Consider the following 15557-nt stretch of genomic DNA (forward strand, 5'->3'; position numbering starts at 1 on the left):
GGACGGCAACAGAGATGCCGACACCCCAAAGAGACAGCGTGACCCCCTACCCCATCGAGTAGCGGAAGGAAAACGCCACCCAAGAGAAGCAGGACCAGCGTGCAGGACATCGATGAGATTGGCGCAATTCTGGACGATCTCTTGTACCAGATGAACGAGAAGGGACAGAGGTCCAATAACATGGCCATCAAAAAGATGATGGCGCGCATGAAGGAGCTGCAACTGGAGGTAAGGTCCCAGCTGAAGGCGCCAGCGGAAGGAAAGGTAGCGATGGGTGAATGTCAATGCCACTGCCACACCGCAGAACCCATCCCCAGGCTAGTTAACCCCCACCCATGCGATGCGAAGACCACATCGACAAAGGAGACGCAGACGACGCCAGGAGTTCGCAGGAAGGGGACAACACCCAGTACGAAGGAGGAAAGCGCACGCCGTAAGCCCCGGACAGTGCAAAACAACGGTGCCAACCGGCAAGATGCGACAAAGAAGCCGACGACCAGCACGCAAAACACTGACCCCGCGCAGAAGTGGAACGAGGTCAGAGGGCGACGGGCGAAGCGCAAGCCGACAGCCCGGCCGGACGCGGTACTGGTGAAGTGCACCGAGGGAAAGTCATATGCCGACATCCTGAAGGTGGTGAAGGCAGCGCCAACGCTCCAGGCCCTGAAGAGCAAGGTCCAGGCCATAAGGAAGACTGCCTCGGGCGAGCTGCTCCTCAGGATGCAACGAACATCTGACCCTGCCACACAGGAACTGCAGAAGGCAATACAGGCAGCGATAGGAGAGATGGCAGCTGTAAAGGCCATTCAGGAGACAGTCGCGGTCGAAGTGCTCGACATAGATAAGCTCACGACAGGCGATGAGGTATTGGAAGCAATTACAGCAGCGACCGACCTGGACTTGACCCAAGCAACAAAGCCGAGGATGCGGAAAGCGTATGGTGCCACGCAGGTGGCTACACTAAACCTCCAGCCCGCCCTTGCACAGAAGCTCCTGGAGCTTGGCAAGGTGCGAATCGGCTGGGTGGTGTGCCGCATGCGACGACGGATCGCGCCAACACGCTGCTTCAAGTGTATGGCCTACGGCCACACGGCAGCGAGATGCAGAAGCCAACGTACAGTGGCGAAGGATACCTGCTTCAGGTGTGGCGGAGAGGGGCATGTACAAAACAAATTCACCAACCCCCCAAAGTGCCTACTGTGCGTGGGCAACAACGGAGACGCTCGCTCAACAGCCCACTCGGTCCTCAGCCGCAGCTGTCCCGAGTATAAGAAAGCCCTTTCCCAGCTGCTAGATGGTTAAGCTACTTCAGCTGAACCTCAACCACTGCCAAGCTGCCCAGGACTTGCTAACGCAAACGGTGCTGGAGCAGCAGATCGATGTAGCGCTCCTCAGTGAGCCCTATAAGGAAAGAAGCGAAGCGATCTGGCACCAAAGCACAGACGGCGGTGCGGCAATCTGGAGCTGTGGCCCCCAACCAGGCCAGCTCACACATAGCGCGGCTAGGGTGGGTTATGCGAGAGCCAAACATAATGGCACGTACCTATATAGCTGCTACATAGCCCCCCGATTCACACAGAGCGAATACGAGGCGGTCATCAGGGACATAGCCAACGACGCCAAGGACAAATCCCCGGTCATAATAGCGGGCGATTTCAACGCATGCATACGACCTGGGGCAGTGCCAGGAACACGCCCCGAGGGACAGCGCTATTGGAGGAATTTGCGAGCCTCAACGTCTGTCTCCTGAACGCAGGAAGCACCCCGACATACAGCAAAGCAGGCCGAGTGTCTATCATAAATTTATTTATTTATTAAATTAACAAATTATCTGTTAATAATGGTGCTTAGTTACTAAAGGCGGAAAAAGATAAGTTAAAAGTTAGCTAAATTTAAATGATTATAAATATTGCATGCAATTAGTTTAAGAGACAGTTCAGGGGATAGGGTTTGACAGAGGGAGTTATAATTATGGCATAAAACCCTAAAAGGTTCATGATCAGCATAATTAGACCTACATATGGGTAGACGGATAGTCCTAAAAGTACGGGTAGGTATAGATGGAACGGCCAAGTCAATCTGACCCAAGAGAGTTTGGGAGTCAACAGTCCCAAGAAGGAGCTTGTGCACGAACATTACGCCATTGCATATTCTGCGATGGTGCAACGACGGCAGGTCAATAAGATTTAGCCTAGACCGGTAGGGTGGCAAGATTCTACCCGAGTCCCAGTTAAAAATTAAAAATTGCTTTTGCACGGATTCAATAACAGCCTGCTGCTCTTTATACTGCGGGCTCCACACACAAGAACAATACTCCAATATAAGACGTACTAACGAGATGTACAGTTGTTTCGTAACGTACGGGTCGTCAAACTCCTTGGACCAACGCTTGATGAACGCTAAAACACCCTTAGCTTTATTTACAGTTGCAGCTATATGGGTGTTGAAACACATCTTATGATCAAAAAGGACTCCGAGGTCATTTGAACTCGAAATTCGCTCAAGGACATGATTTCCTAGAACATATGAGACAAAATGAGGAGCGCGACGGTAAAATGTCATAAGTTTGCATTTGAAAAGGTTCAGAAAAAGAAGATTAGTTGAACACCACAATAGTAGTTCACTTAGATCAAGTTGAAGGCGTGTGGGTAAATACCAATCAGAGTAAGAAAGACAGATTTTGACATCATCAGCATACATTAGTGTAGTAGAGTATGTTATAACTTGAGGAAGGTCGTTCACAAATAAAATAAACAGAAGCGGAAGAACAGAAGATGACTTCCCTGTGGCACACCTGAAGTAACATTAACAGTATTTGACAACACGTTAGAAAACAAAACACGTTGAGTACGGTTAGAGAGATAGGACAAAATCCAATCTAGAAGATTCGTTGGGAACCCTAATAAAGAGAGCTTTTGAATAAGCAGAGCATGGTTCACAGAATCGAATGTCAATTGAAAATCCTAGGTAACAAATTTTGGATTTAAAGAACTCACATTTCTTGTCATTTAATTTAAGTCCAACTGATTTCAGTTTTCTAAGTACAGCTTTTAGGTTTGAAATATGTTCTTGAAGATCTCGTCCTGTAACTGTTATGTCATCTTGATAAACCACAACTCCTCGCATACCCTGAAACAACCCTTCCATTATTTTTTGAAAAATAGCTGCTGCAGTTTTTATACCAAATGGTAAGCGTTTAACTTTCAATAGTCCAATATGTGTGCTCCAAGTACACAAATTTTGAGATTGCTCATCTAAATTTAGCTGATTGTAAGCACTTGACAGGTCAAGTTTTGAATACAGTGTACCCCCTTCAAGCGCTGCAAAAATGTCGTCTATTCGAGGTAGTGGATACTTTACGTCGACTAAAGACCGGTTTAATGTAACCTTATAGTCACCTCAAATTCGTATGTCACCGTTTGGTTTTAAAATCGGTACCAAAGGTGTTGCCCATTCAGAACTAACAACTTGCTCTAAAATTCCATCATCTATGAATTTTCGTAACTGCACTTCAATCTTTTCTTTCCATGCTAATGGTACTGACCTAGGCTTGAAAAATATTGGTTTTGCATCTTCTTTTAATAGTAACGATATCGTATTCGTAGTATATGAACCTAAACGAGGCTCAAAAACTTCAGCAAACTCCGATTTAATCTGTTCTGTAATTACAGAATTTGGTTCATTTACGTACACATTGTTCACCTGCATTAACTCAAAATTAAAAGCTCTCAAAAATGTTCTACCTAGCAAAGGTGGACTCACTGCATTGGTTACAACAACAAAAATTTGTTTTTTTAGACCTCGATATTCGATCGTTACATCGTACTCACCAATAACTTTGATTGAATCTCCATTGTAATCTACATATGGAACTAGACATTTTCTAAGTGGTCTGCTGGTATTTAAGCTTTCGTAAAATGTTTTTGGAACCAATGTGCACGGTGCACCAGTGTCGCAAGCAATTTTCGTTATGTTTCCATCAATTTTTACAGGTAAATAATATACTCCATTAGTTGAGGTTGTATCAACGCTATAGATAGAAAAGTTATAATTATCATTATCAAAATTATTATCAGAATAGGTGTCATGTTTTGTTTGAGATACATAATTTACGGATTTTTTTGATTTATTTTTACAAATGCTCGCCAAGTGACCTATTTTTCCACAGCTGTGACATTTGCATGCCTTATACTTGCAATTGTTTGAGTTATGATTTCGCCAGCCACAGTGTGTGCATGGCTGCTGCTTCTTTTCTCTGCCAGCGTCGCAGTCGTTTTCGCCGTCGCCGTCACCGTCGCTTCTGCCGCCTCTGTAACTCACGTTTCGGTTGCCCTTGAAATGACTTCTGCCGTTGCTCTTTGCTTGATCTCTGTTCTCGCCTCTTTGCCTCTGCCATTGACTAGTCCCGTTCTTTTGATGCATGTAGTTGACGTTGTGTTCTGTCTTCCTTGTGCTGATCTTCGTCTCCATGATCATCGCCTTCTTGAGTGCATCAGCCAGAGTTAGATTTTCGTCTTCTTCACATATTCTTTCATATATAGGGTTGGGAAGGCTCATCACAAATTGGTTTAATACAAACGCTTCCAGATTTGAGCCAAATTTGCATTCCAATGCCAATTGTTTAACTCGAGCATACCACTCCGCTACAGTCTCATCTTCACTTTTTGTGGACATGTGAAATTTTTTTCTTTCTCTGAATATGAGTGTAGGTGGTGTGTAGTGTGTTTTTAAAATTTCACATAATTCTTTGTATGCTTTTGATACGGGTGATACCGGATTGCACAAACTATGTAGTACAGTGTAAGCCGCTGTACCGATCGACTTCAACAAAACTGCCTTTTTTGTGTTTTCCTCTTTCACATTCAATTCGCACAAATGTATGTCGAATTTTTCCTTCCAAATGCAGAACGTTTCTTGGTGTGGCGAAAACTCAGCAATTGTTGCCATTTGATAGAATGTTGGTGCTTCATTTTTCGTCATGTTGCTATTCATATATTATATGCACTTTTAACATGTGTATGTATATTAATACGTTTTATTTTATGCTCGTCGCCAATTATGTAGTGTATTGACACTCAGACTTAAGCACGCGTTGTCTTCAAGATTCTCTTTTATTCTATCCCCCTTGGATGGTGTGACCGTATATAGATATTAATATAATACCTAACATTTACAATTGCTGTAACTAAGGGTCGCTCTCCCGGCTCCACTCTCCCTGCAAATGCACTTGTCATGCCAGCTGATCTAGATATCAGCTGCTTAACAGAGTTAGGCAGCGGAGAAACCCGAAAGGTACCACAGGGAAGCTCCGGTAGAGGGCGAAAGACCGATCGCCCGCAGCAACCTGACCAACAGATGGCGCCAGCAGACACTTCGGTGCAGGGCAAGGCCCGTGCCGAAGTCTCAAAGGCTCCCTACTCCTAGCGGAACACACGGAACAATAGGGCTCAAAGGTCATGGAGCAGGCCAACAGACACCCCCACCGTCTAGGCGGCGCACCCCAAAACGGGGCCCGCACCAGAAAGAAGGAAAGAAACCACTTCCCTTCTTGACCACGATGGACGCCCCAAAGGGCCTACAATCCAACCAAACCCAAGCAGCGTCTGACCCACAGTGGGCGGCTGCCTGGTCTGCGTCTGTATCACAGTGATCGGCAGTTTAAAAACCTGGCAGAAGGTATAAAATGCAAGCAACCTGGCAGTAGGTATAAAATGCATATGAAATGGAAAGAAATGTATTCGAAAAACATAACTACTCCAGGTGGAAAACCACAAGGTGGAAATCCACCCGCGCGGAGCAATCCCGCGGAAGGGGCACGGATTCTGGAGGCCCCAAGAAGCATTTCCCCCAACCTTTCTACGCCGGTGGCACACTTGGCCGGCGAGGCAAGTATGACTACAAGCACCGAAGCAACGGCTTTCCAAAAAGCCTCGAAAGTGGCAAGAACACCGCCACAGCAGCCAGCAGCCCCAGCCCTGCACATGAAGCAGAGCAAAATACACGGCGTTGCCAGCGGGCCGTAAGAGGAGGGCTACAGAGATGCCGACACCCCAAAGAGACAGCGTGACCCCCCTACCCCATCGAGTAGCGGAAGGAAAACGCCACCCAAGAGAAGCAGGACCAGCGTGCAGGACATCGATGAGATTGGCGCAATTCTGGACGATCTCTTGTACCAGATGAACGAGAAGGGACAGAGGTCCAATAACATGGCCATCAAAAAGATGATGGCGCGCATGAAGGAGCTGCAACTGGAGGTAAGGTCCCAGCTGAAGGCGCCAGCGGAAGGAAAGGTAGCGATGGGTGAATGTCAATGCCACTGCCACACCGCAGAACCCATCCCCAGGCTAGTTAACCCCCACCCATGCGATGCGAAGACCACATCGACAAAGGAGACGCAGACGACGCCAGGAGTTCGCAGGAAGGGGACAACACCCAGTACGAAGGAGGAAAGCGCACGCCGTAAGCCCCGGACAGTGCAAAACAACGGTGCCAACCGGCAAGATGCGACAAAGAAGCCGACGACCAGCACGCAAAACACTGACCCCGCGCAGAAGTGGAACGAGGTCAGAGGGCGACGGGCGAAGCGCAAGCCGACAGCCCGGCCGGACGCGGTACTGGTGAAGTGCACCGAGGGAAAGTCATATGCCGACATCCTGAAGGTGGTGAAGGCAGCGCCAACGCTCCAGGCCCTGAAGAGCAAGGTCCAGGCCATAAGGAAGACTGCCTCGGGCGAGCTGCTCCTCAGGATGCAACGAACATCTGACCCTGCCACACAGGAACTGCAGAAGGCAATACAGGCAGCGATAGGAGAGATGGCAGCTGTAAAGGCCATTCAGGAGACAGTCGCGGTCGAAGTGCTCGACATAGATAAGCTCACGACAGGCGATGAGGTATTGGAAGCAATTACAGCAGCGACCGACCTGGACTTGACCCAAGCAACAAAGCCGAGGATGCGGAAAGCGTATGGTGCCACGCAGGTGGCTACACTAAACCTCCAGCCCGCCCTTGCACAGAAGCTCCTGGAGCTTGGCAAGGTGCGAATCGGCTGGGTGGTGTGCCGCATGCGACGACGGATCGCGCCAACACGCTGCTTCAAGTGTATGGCCTACGGCCACACGGCAGCGAGATGCAGAAGCCAACGTACAGTGGCGAAGGATACCTGCTTCAGGTGTGGCGGAGAGGGGCATGTACAAAACAAATGCACCAACCCCCCAAAGTGCCTACTGTGCGTGGGCAACAACGGAGACGCTCGCTCAACAGCCCACTCGGTCCTCAGCCGCAGCTGTCCCGAGTATAAGAAAGCCCTTTCCCAGCTGCTAGATGGTTAAGCTACTTCAGCTGAACCTCAACCACTGCCAAGCTGCCCAGGACTTGCTAACGCAAACGGTGCTGGAGCAGCAGATCGATGTAGCGCTCCTCAGTGAGCCCTATAAGGAAAGAAGCGAAGCGATCTGGCACCAAAGCACAGACGGCGGTGCGGCAATCTGGAGCTGTGGCCCCCAACCAGGCCAGCTCACACATAGCGCGGCTAGGGTGGGTTATGCGAGAGCCAAACATAATGGCACGTACCTATATAGCTGCTACATAGCCCCCCGATTCACACAGAGCGAATACGAGGCGGTCATCAGGGACATAGCCAACGACGCCAAGGACAAATCCCCGGTCATAATAGCGGGCGATTTCAACGCATGCATACGACCTGGGGCAGTGCCAGGAACACGCCCCGAGGGACAGCGCTATTGGAGGAATTTGCGAGCCTCAACGTCTGTCTCCTGAACGCAGGAAGCACCCCGACATACAGCAAAGCAGGCCGAGTGTCTATCATAAATTTATTTATTTATTAAATTAACAAATTATCTGCTAATAATGGTGCTTAGTTACTAAAGGCGGAAAAAGATAAGTTAAAAGTTAGCTAAATTTAAATGATTATAAATATTGCATGCAATTAGTTTAAGAGACAGTTCAGGGGATAGGGTTTGACAGAGGGAGTTATAATTATGGCATAAAACCCTAAAAGGTTCATGATCAGCATAATTAGACCTACATATGGGTAGACGGATAGTCCTAAAAGTACGGGTAGGTATAGATGGAACGGCCAAGTCAATCTGACCCAAGAGAGTTTGGGAGTCAACAGTCCCAAGAAGGAGCTTGTGCACGAACATTACGCCATTGCATATTCTGCGATGGTGCAACGACGGCAGGTCAATAAGATTTAGCCTAGACCGGTAGGGTGGCAAGATTCTACCCGAGTCCCAGTTAAAAATTAAAAATTGCTTTTGCACGGATTCAATAACAGCCTGCTGCTCTTTATACTGCGGGCTCCACACACAAGAACAATACTCCAATATAAGACGTACTAACGAGATGTACAGTTGTTTCGTAACGTACGGGTCGTCAAACTCCTTGGACCAACGCTTGATGAACGCTAAAACACCCTTAGCTTTATTTACAGTTGCAGCTATATGGGTGTTGAAACACATCTTATGATCAAAAAGGACTCCGAGGTCATTTGAACTCGAAATTCGCTCAAGGACATGATTTCCTAGAACATATGAGACAAAATGAGGAGCGCGACGGTAAAATGTCATAAGTTTGCATTTGAAAAGGTTCAGAAAAAGAAGATTAGTTGAACACCACAATAGTAGTTCACTTAGATCAAGTTGAAGGCGTGTGTGTAAATACCAATCAGAGTAAGAAAGACAGATTTTGACATCATCAGCATACATTAGTGTAGTAGAGTATGTTATAACTTGAGGAAGGTCGTTCACAAATAAAATAAACAGAAGCGGAAGAACAGAAGATGACTTCCCTGTGGCACACCTGAAGTAACATTAACAGTATTTGACAACACGTTAGAAAACAAAACACGTTGAGTACGGTTAGAGAGATAGGACAAAATCCAATCTAGAAGATTCGTTGGGAACCCTAATAAAGAGAGCTTTTGAATAAGCAGAGCATGGTTCACAGAATCGAATGCCTTGCTGAAGTCCGTAAAAACTACATCCGTCTGCAAACCAATTTGAAAACCACGGTGGATTAGGTTAGAAAACTCAAGAAGGTTAGTCGATGTTGAACGATGTCTGAAAAAACCGTGTTGCGACGGAGATATCAAGCTGCAACAAAGATGTTGCAGTTGCCGGGTGACCAGGAACTCAAGAAGCTTCGGGATGGCGGAAAGCTTTGCGATACCACGATAGTTTTCAATGTTTGATCTTGAACCTTTTTTGTGAAGCGGAATGATGTAGGACTCATTCCAAATTACTGGGAGACAAGACTGTTCCAAGGAGAGGTTGAAGAGAAAGGTCAAGGGTTTGAAAAGGGACTGGGCACAGTGCTTTAAGATGCAACTTGGTACCTTATCTGGACCCGCAGAAAACGATATGACCATAGATGACAAACCTTCCAGAACAACGCTTTCCTCGAAAAAGGGCAGAAAAATGCTGTTAGCTTGAGGTAGCTGGTACGGATCCGGAGTGGATGCGTTGTAAATATGAGACGAGTACGTTGTTTGGAAAAAGTTAGCGAATAAATTTGCAATACCAACAGCAGAAGCTTCTCTTTTGTTCTGGTAATGAAGGGACGGAGGAAAAACGTTTGACTTGCGCTTAGAGTTAACGAACGAATAGAATTTTTTAGGATCACTACGAAAGTTACTACTACATTGTGAAAGGTAATGATTATAACACTGATTATTGACGGCAAGGAACAGAGAGCGAGCGGAGGAGTATAGAGCTAAGGCCGACGTGGAGCCCGACTTCTGGTACTTTTTATAGAGCCGGGATTTATTATTTTTTAAGTATGACAAATACTTGGAGAACCAGGGAGGCTTGGACGATACAGGTACAGTGATATCTGGAACAAACGTATTAAGGGCGGAGTATATAGAACTATAAAACGAGTTAACAGTTGCGTCTATATTCGGTAATGAATAAAGAAACGACCAATCAACACGCGAGAGATGTAGATCTAAATCAATAAAGTTTGTTTTGCGAAAACACTTTATGTGACAAGGAGCCATGGAACTGTCAGCACCTCCAGATTGTGTACACTCCAGTGATATCAACAAAGTTGGATGGTAAGGATCTTCAGGGAGGGATATTGGGCTTGCTCTAGATACCGTAGCAAGAGAACCATCATTAACAAAAACGAGGTCAAGAAGTCTGTCCCTAATGTTTTTAACGGCATTAATTTGGACAAGGGAATTATCCGTTAGCCCATTGATAAAGTCATTATGGCAATTGGGAAACAACAGGTTAGCGTCATTACAAGGCAGCCAAGAAAGAAATGGGAGGTTAAAGTCCCCCATGACTATAATTCGATCATTGCACCCTAATGCAGAAACAACATTATTAATTGCTGAGAGGTGGTGTAAGTAAAGCTCAGCATCAGACCTGGGAGGAATGTAAGAGCAGGTTAAATAGAAAAATGCGGAGCCAACACGAACTTTGACTGCAACAAATTCAATTCCATGAATGTTATTGAATGGGAATAACTCAGATGAGAAAACAGATTTAACTGCAATCAGAACCCCACCTGCAAAAGATGGGCGGTCCATTCTATAAATAGTGTAACTATCAATGAAAATTTCATGATCATTGACAGAGGAGTTAAGCCAGGTTTCGGTAAACGCGATGGCATCGAAATCAAAGGACGCGCTATTAGTATGAATTTGACGCAATTTTCCCAGCAAACTGCGAACGTTCTGATAGTGCATGGAAAAATAGTACATCAGTTTTTTGGAGCATGTTCGGTAATTCTTGGATTCGAGTTCGAATCTTTGAGAAGGAACTCATGCACAATTGTATGCTCAGGCCATATTGACGGTTCTAGAGAACAGGATAGTAAAGAATCAGGGAGAAGAATTTTAAAGGATGATATGTTGCGCTTATGTTTAAATGTAAATTTAGTCACAACTATATCAACAGGCGAAGTGTTAAGTTTAGCGGCAAGATGTTGTTTAACATCCTCCGTTGTAGCCTCAGGAATAAGACGAGAAACAAATATTGCTTTCCGAGGGACCACTGCTTTAAGTTGAAGTCCCGAGCGAGATCGAGATGGTGGAGCCACTCCTAAAAGAGATCTCGGTACAAGGGCAGAGGAATTGGCAGCAATGGCTGTAGCAGGAATTGGAGTAGGAATTGGAGCAGGAATTGGAGCAGGAATTGGCAAGACGTCGTCAGCAACCAGCACACCCGCACTAGGAGCACTCACCGCGTCAGAAGTGACGGCCACAGAAACTGCAGGGATGGGATTGATGCTGTTGGGGAGTTGGGCGCTCGAAGGAAGCACATTGCTCGGTGTAAAGAACTCCGGAGCCACCGTTGGCGGATTTACAGACAACGGCGTGGCATGCCTACACGGAAATGCTTCCGATGGATGAAGGTGGGAGGCAGGCGTACCAATCGGATTAGGTTGCAAGAGATTGGTATCATTATGCGGAATTTTCCGTCTAGGCGATTCGCTCAAGAGTTTGAGCCCAAGAAACTGTGATTCAAGGGCAAGAAATTTCTCGTTGAGAGCCACAAATTGTTTCCGGACATCCAGAAACCCAGTTCGAGTCTGTCTCATAAATGTGCGCATTTCGGCCTCAATCTCCCGACAAGCCAGACATGACCATGACAGGCCCATGCGTTTCGAGATCAGATCATTCAGCCGGCCAAAATTTCCACCACCAGCACATTTTATGTGGGAAAAATTGTCGCACAGCCAGCAGCTAAGAAATGAATCACCAATGATAACACCACCGAATTCACATTTCTTTGCACTACAAACGATTGCCATTATTGACAGCAGTAGAATCACTGTGCACGAATAATAAGAGAACGGAGGGAGATCGCAGGTAAAGTAGGAGAGCAGACAGCAGAGCGAGCCAGACAATCAGCTGCAGCGGCAATAATTCAAAGCAGATGATCCAACGAAGTGCAGAAAACGAGCAGTAAACTCACCAAAGCAGAGACACAAAAGAAAAGTCCACAGAGAGGGAGAGTATAGGCAATCCAGAGAGAGTGAGAGCAACAATGCGAGAAGCCCGCGTATGCTCACGAGAGAGTGTGGGCGATGCAAACGCTGATGCGTGAGAACAGTGCACACCGAAAAAGCGATAACGAAAAGCAGACTGGGCAAAAAACAATAACAAATTGCCTGCACGAGGCCGATGTGTTACGTTGCAATATTGAATTTATATTAAACACTTGTTTACAAACAAAACACTGGTGGTTAACACAAAGTAGAATCAAATTAAAGAGATGCGATAATAAATCAAAACAAAGACACAACAATGTTGTATGATATTTAGGCAAAGGGCGGAGAATGCGGGAGCAAGAAAAAAACACAACCGGCTTAAGCAAGAGCTAGAAGCGAATTGACCTCACCTTTGCAAGCCCGGAGATCGCTCGCCACGCAAAGTGGCAAGTCCTGAGCACGTACACGCACAGCGACCACCTGGCTGTGATGACGGACACAGCCGCCATCGGGAATGCAACAAGGGGGCAACGAGCGCAACGGACTGGCTACAAAGAAGCAACGCTGGATACAGACGCGCTTCTAACAGCAGCAGATAACCTAGCTGCCGCCGGGGACGCCGAAACAAGCGCGAGATCCATCTCCAGGACCGTCGTAGCGGCATGTGATGCAGCTATGCAGCGAAGGAAGCTAGGAGGAAGTAGACACCGCCCAGTACCATGGTGGAACGAGCACATCGCCCAAGCAAGGAGGGAGTGCTGCGCAGAGCGACGCGCGTTCCAGCGATCCAGAGGTACACCACAGTTTGGGATCAAAGGGGCGGCATTCAAGGCAAACCGGAGAGCCCTTAGAGACGCCATTAGAAGCAGCAAGGCCAAATGCTTCCAGCAGCTCTGTGAGGCGGCAGATGCAGAACCCTTCGGAGGGGCATACAAGTTGGTCATGGGAAAGCTCTGTAGGCAACCCACCCCCAAGTGCCCTGTCCTGCTGAGGGAAACAGTCTGCGCACTCTTCCCCCGGCAACCACCACTCCAGGAGGCAGACAGCGTCGAGGATCAGGCACAGGCGGCCACCACCACCTTCTTGGTGAAGGAGGTGAAAGAGGTCACTGCCAAACTGAAGAACGGCAAGGCGGCAGGACCCGACGGAATCCCCAACGCGGCCCTGAAATGCTTGGTCAGTGCCCACCCAGAGGTATTCACACGGATGTACAACCAGTGCCTCCAGGAGCGGTACGTACCACTAGCATGGAAACGCCAGAGACTTGCCCTGGTACCCAAGCCAGGCAAGGACCTAAGCGACCCATCGGCATACCGACCACTATGCATGCTAGATGGTGTGGGTAAGATCTTCGAGAGGCTGGTATGCAACCGACTCGAGGCCGAGCTGACGCAACGGAATGGCCTCTCCACCCTCCAGTTCGGATTCAGGAAGCAGAGGAGCACCATCGACGCCATCCAGATGGTTACGAGCTTGGCCAGAGAAGCCATTGCAGGAACGCGATGGGCAGGAGGCTCGAAGGAATACTGCCTAGTGCGCACGCTAGACGTGCGGAACGCCTTCAACTCGGCCAGCTGGAAGAGCATCCTCGATGCACTGGCGAGGAGAGGCACACCCCAATACCTCATCCGGACGCTCCGAAGTTATTTCACGGACCGCGTATTGCTGTACGACACGGAAGATGGAGCGAAGCAGCACATAATCACCGGTGGCGTTCCACAGGGTTCGGTCCTAGGGCCGAACCCGAGGAAGTTCCGGTAGTTCCAGACGCAGGATGTCGTCGTACATCGCATTCCACAGGGTTCGGCCCTACGACGACATCCTGCGTCTGGAACTACCGGAAGGCTGCACGCTATTGGGCTTTGCGGACGACATCGCGCTAGTGACGGTAGCAAAGCACATCAGCGGAGCAGAGCAGAGATGCAACGCAGCAGTGGGAAAAATAAAATCATGGCTCACAGCGAACGGACTGTCCCTAGCGGAGAAGAAAACGGAGGCTGTGCTCATAAGTAGCAGGAAGGTGGTCGAACAGGCGTGCGTGATGGTTGGCAGCACTGCCATCAGGACCAAGCCCGCCCTAAAATACTTAGGGGTAGTACTCGACCAGCGACTTACATTCAAGGCGCACCTGGAGTACGCAAGCGCGAAGGCAGCCACAGCAACAGCGGCCATCAGTAGGATGATGGCCAACACTGGAGGGCCAAGACAACGCAGCAGACAGCTCATCGCCGGAGTTGTCACCTCCATAATCCTATATGGATCGGATGTGTGGGCACCAGCAATGAGGGTGCCGTCGTACAGCAGGGACAGCAGAGGCGCATACAGACGCTGCGCCCTCAGGGTTGCATGCTGCTTCCGGACGGTGTCAGAGGACGCCGCACTTGTGGTGGCAGGCATGGTCCCGCTGGACCTCCTGGCGATCGAGCTGCAGAGCGGCATGGCAGTCGGTAGCGAACGCCGCGAGGGCACTATAGCACGCTGGCAACGGCGATGGGACCAAGCCGAGAATGGAAGATGGACGAGACGGCTAATCCCCCAGCTGAGACCATGGATGCAGCGGAAGAGAGGCCAGATTGACCACTACCTCGGACAACTGCTAACGGGGCATGGCTGCTTCAAGAAATACCTATACCGTTTCAAGCACGCCGATGACCCGTACTGCAGCTACTGCGGGCCAGGAGTAGATGAAGACGCGGAGCACGTCTTCTTTTCCTGTCCCCGCTTTCGTCGGGAACGAGAGATGCTAGGAGAGGCGAGCCCAGGAGTAAGCGCAGACACCCTCACCGAGCGGATGGTAGCCGACGAGCAGACGTGGCACGCGGCTGCCAATATGGCAGCAAGCGTCATAAGGGAGCTGCGTAGGCTGGAGCGATGCCGAACCAACTAGAGCCATAGAAGACACCAAGCTCCGCACCGCGAAGTAATGCCTAGCGGCAGTCCCGCGGGAGCGGACCTACCCTCAACATTCCCATACCAACAACCCATACCCCCCCCCCCCCCAGCCCCCCCCCCACACCACCCACTATTGTTAATATTGTTTTCCCAATAAAAAAAATAAAATAAAAAAAACACCCAAACACAGGCAAAAGTACATAGAAAGAGTGTCACACACACACACAAACAAACACACATCAGCCTTTGATATTTACAATTGTTGTAGGTGCATTGTACATATCTCATCCATGCATCCATCAGATGTGTCCCTGCCTCATGCATTGTCCTCCCACTCACATACACACACGCACAATCGCACTCGAATTTAATCCATTCAACGATTTGTAAGCCAGGTCAATTGTTCTATTTACAGTTACCATGTTAATTGCCACATCGGCTTATGTTGCATGCCAGAACAGCGAGAACAGTGGCAGCACTTAAACCGGAAATAGACTATTAAAAGTTCACACGCAGCACTCACACTCACACACACACACACAAACACACACTCACGCAGACATAGTGAAAACATTCTCTCTCTCGCTCGCTCTACCTCATGGTCGTCTCTTTGCTAAACGTACACCGTACAGAAGACGCCACAGAACTCCACCCGCACGGGGCGGTGGGGCGCAACTCGAACTCAAACTCCAGCTCGAACGCAG

The sequence above is a fragment of the Drosophila miranda genome, assembly GCF_003369915.1.
Source record: "Drosophila miranda strain MSH22 chromosome Y unlocalized genomic scaffold, D.miranda_PacBio2.1 Contig_Y2_pilon, whole genome shotgun sequence".
NCBI lineage: Eukaryota > Metazoa > Arthropoda > Insecta > Diptera > Drosophilidae > Drosophila > Drosophila miranda.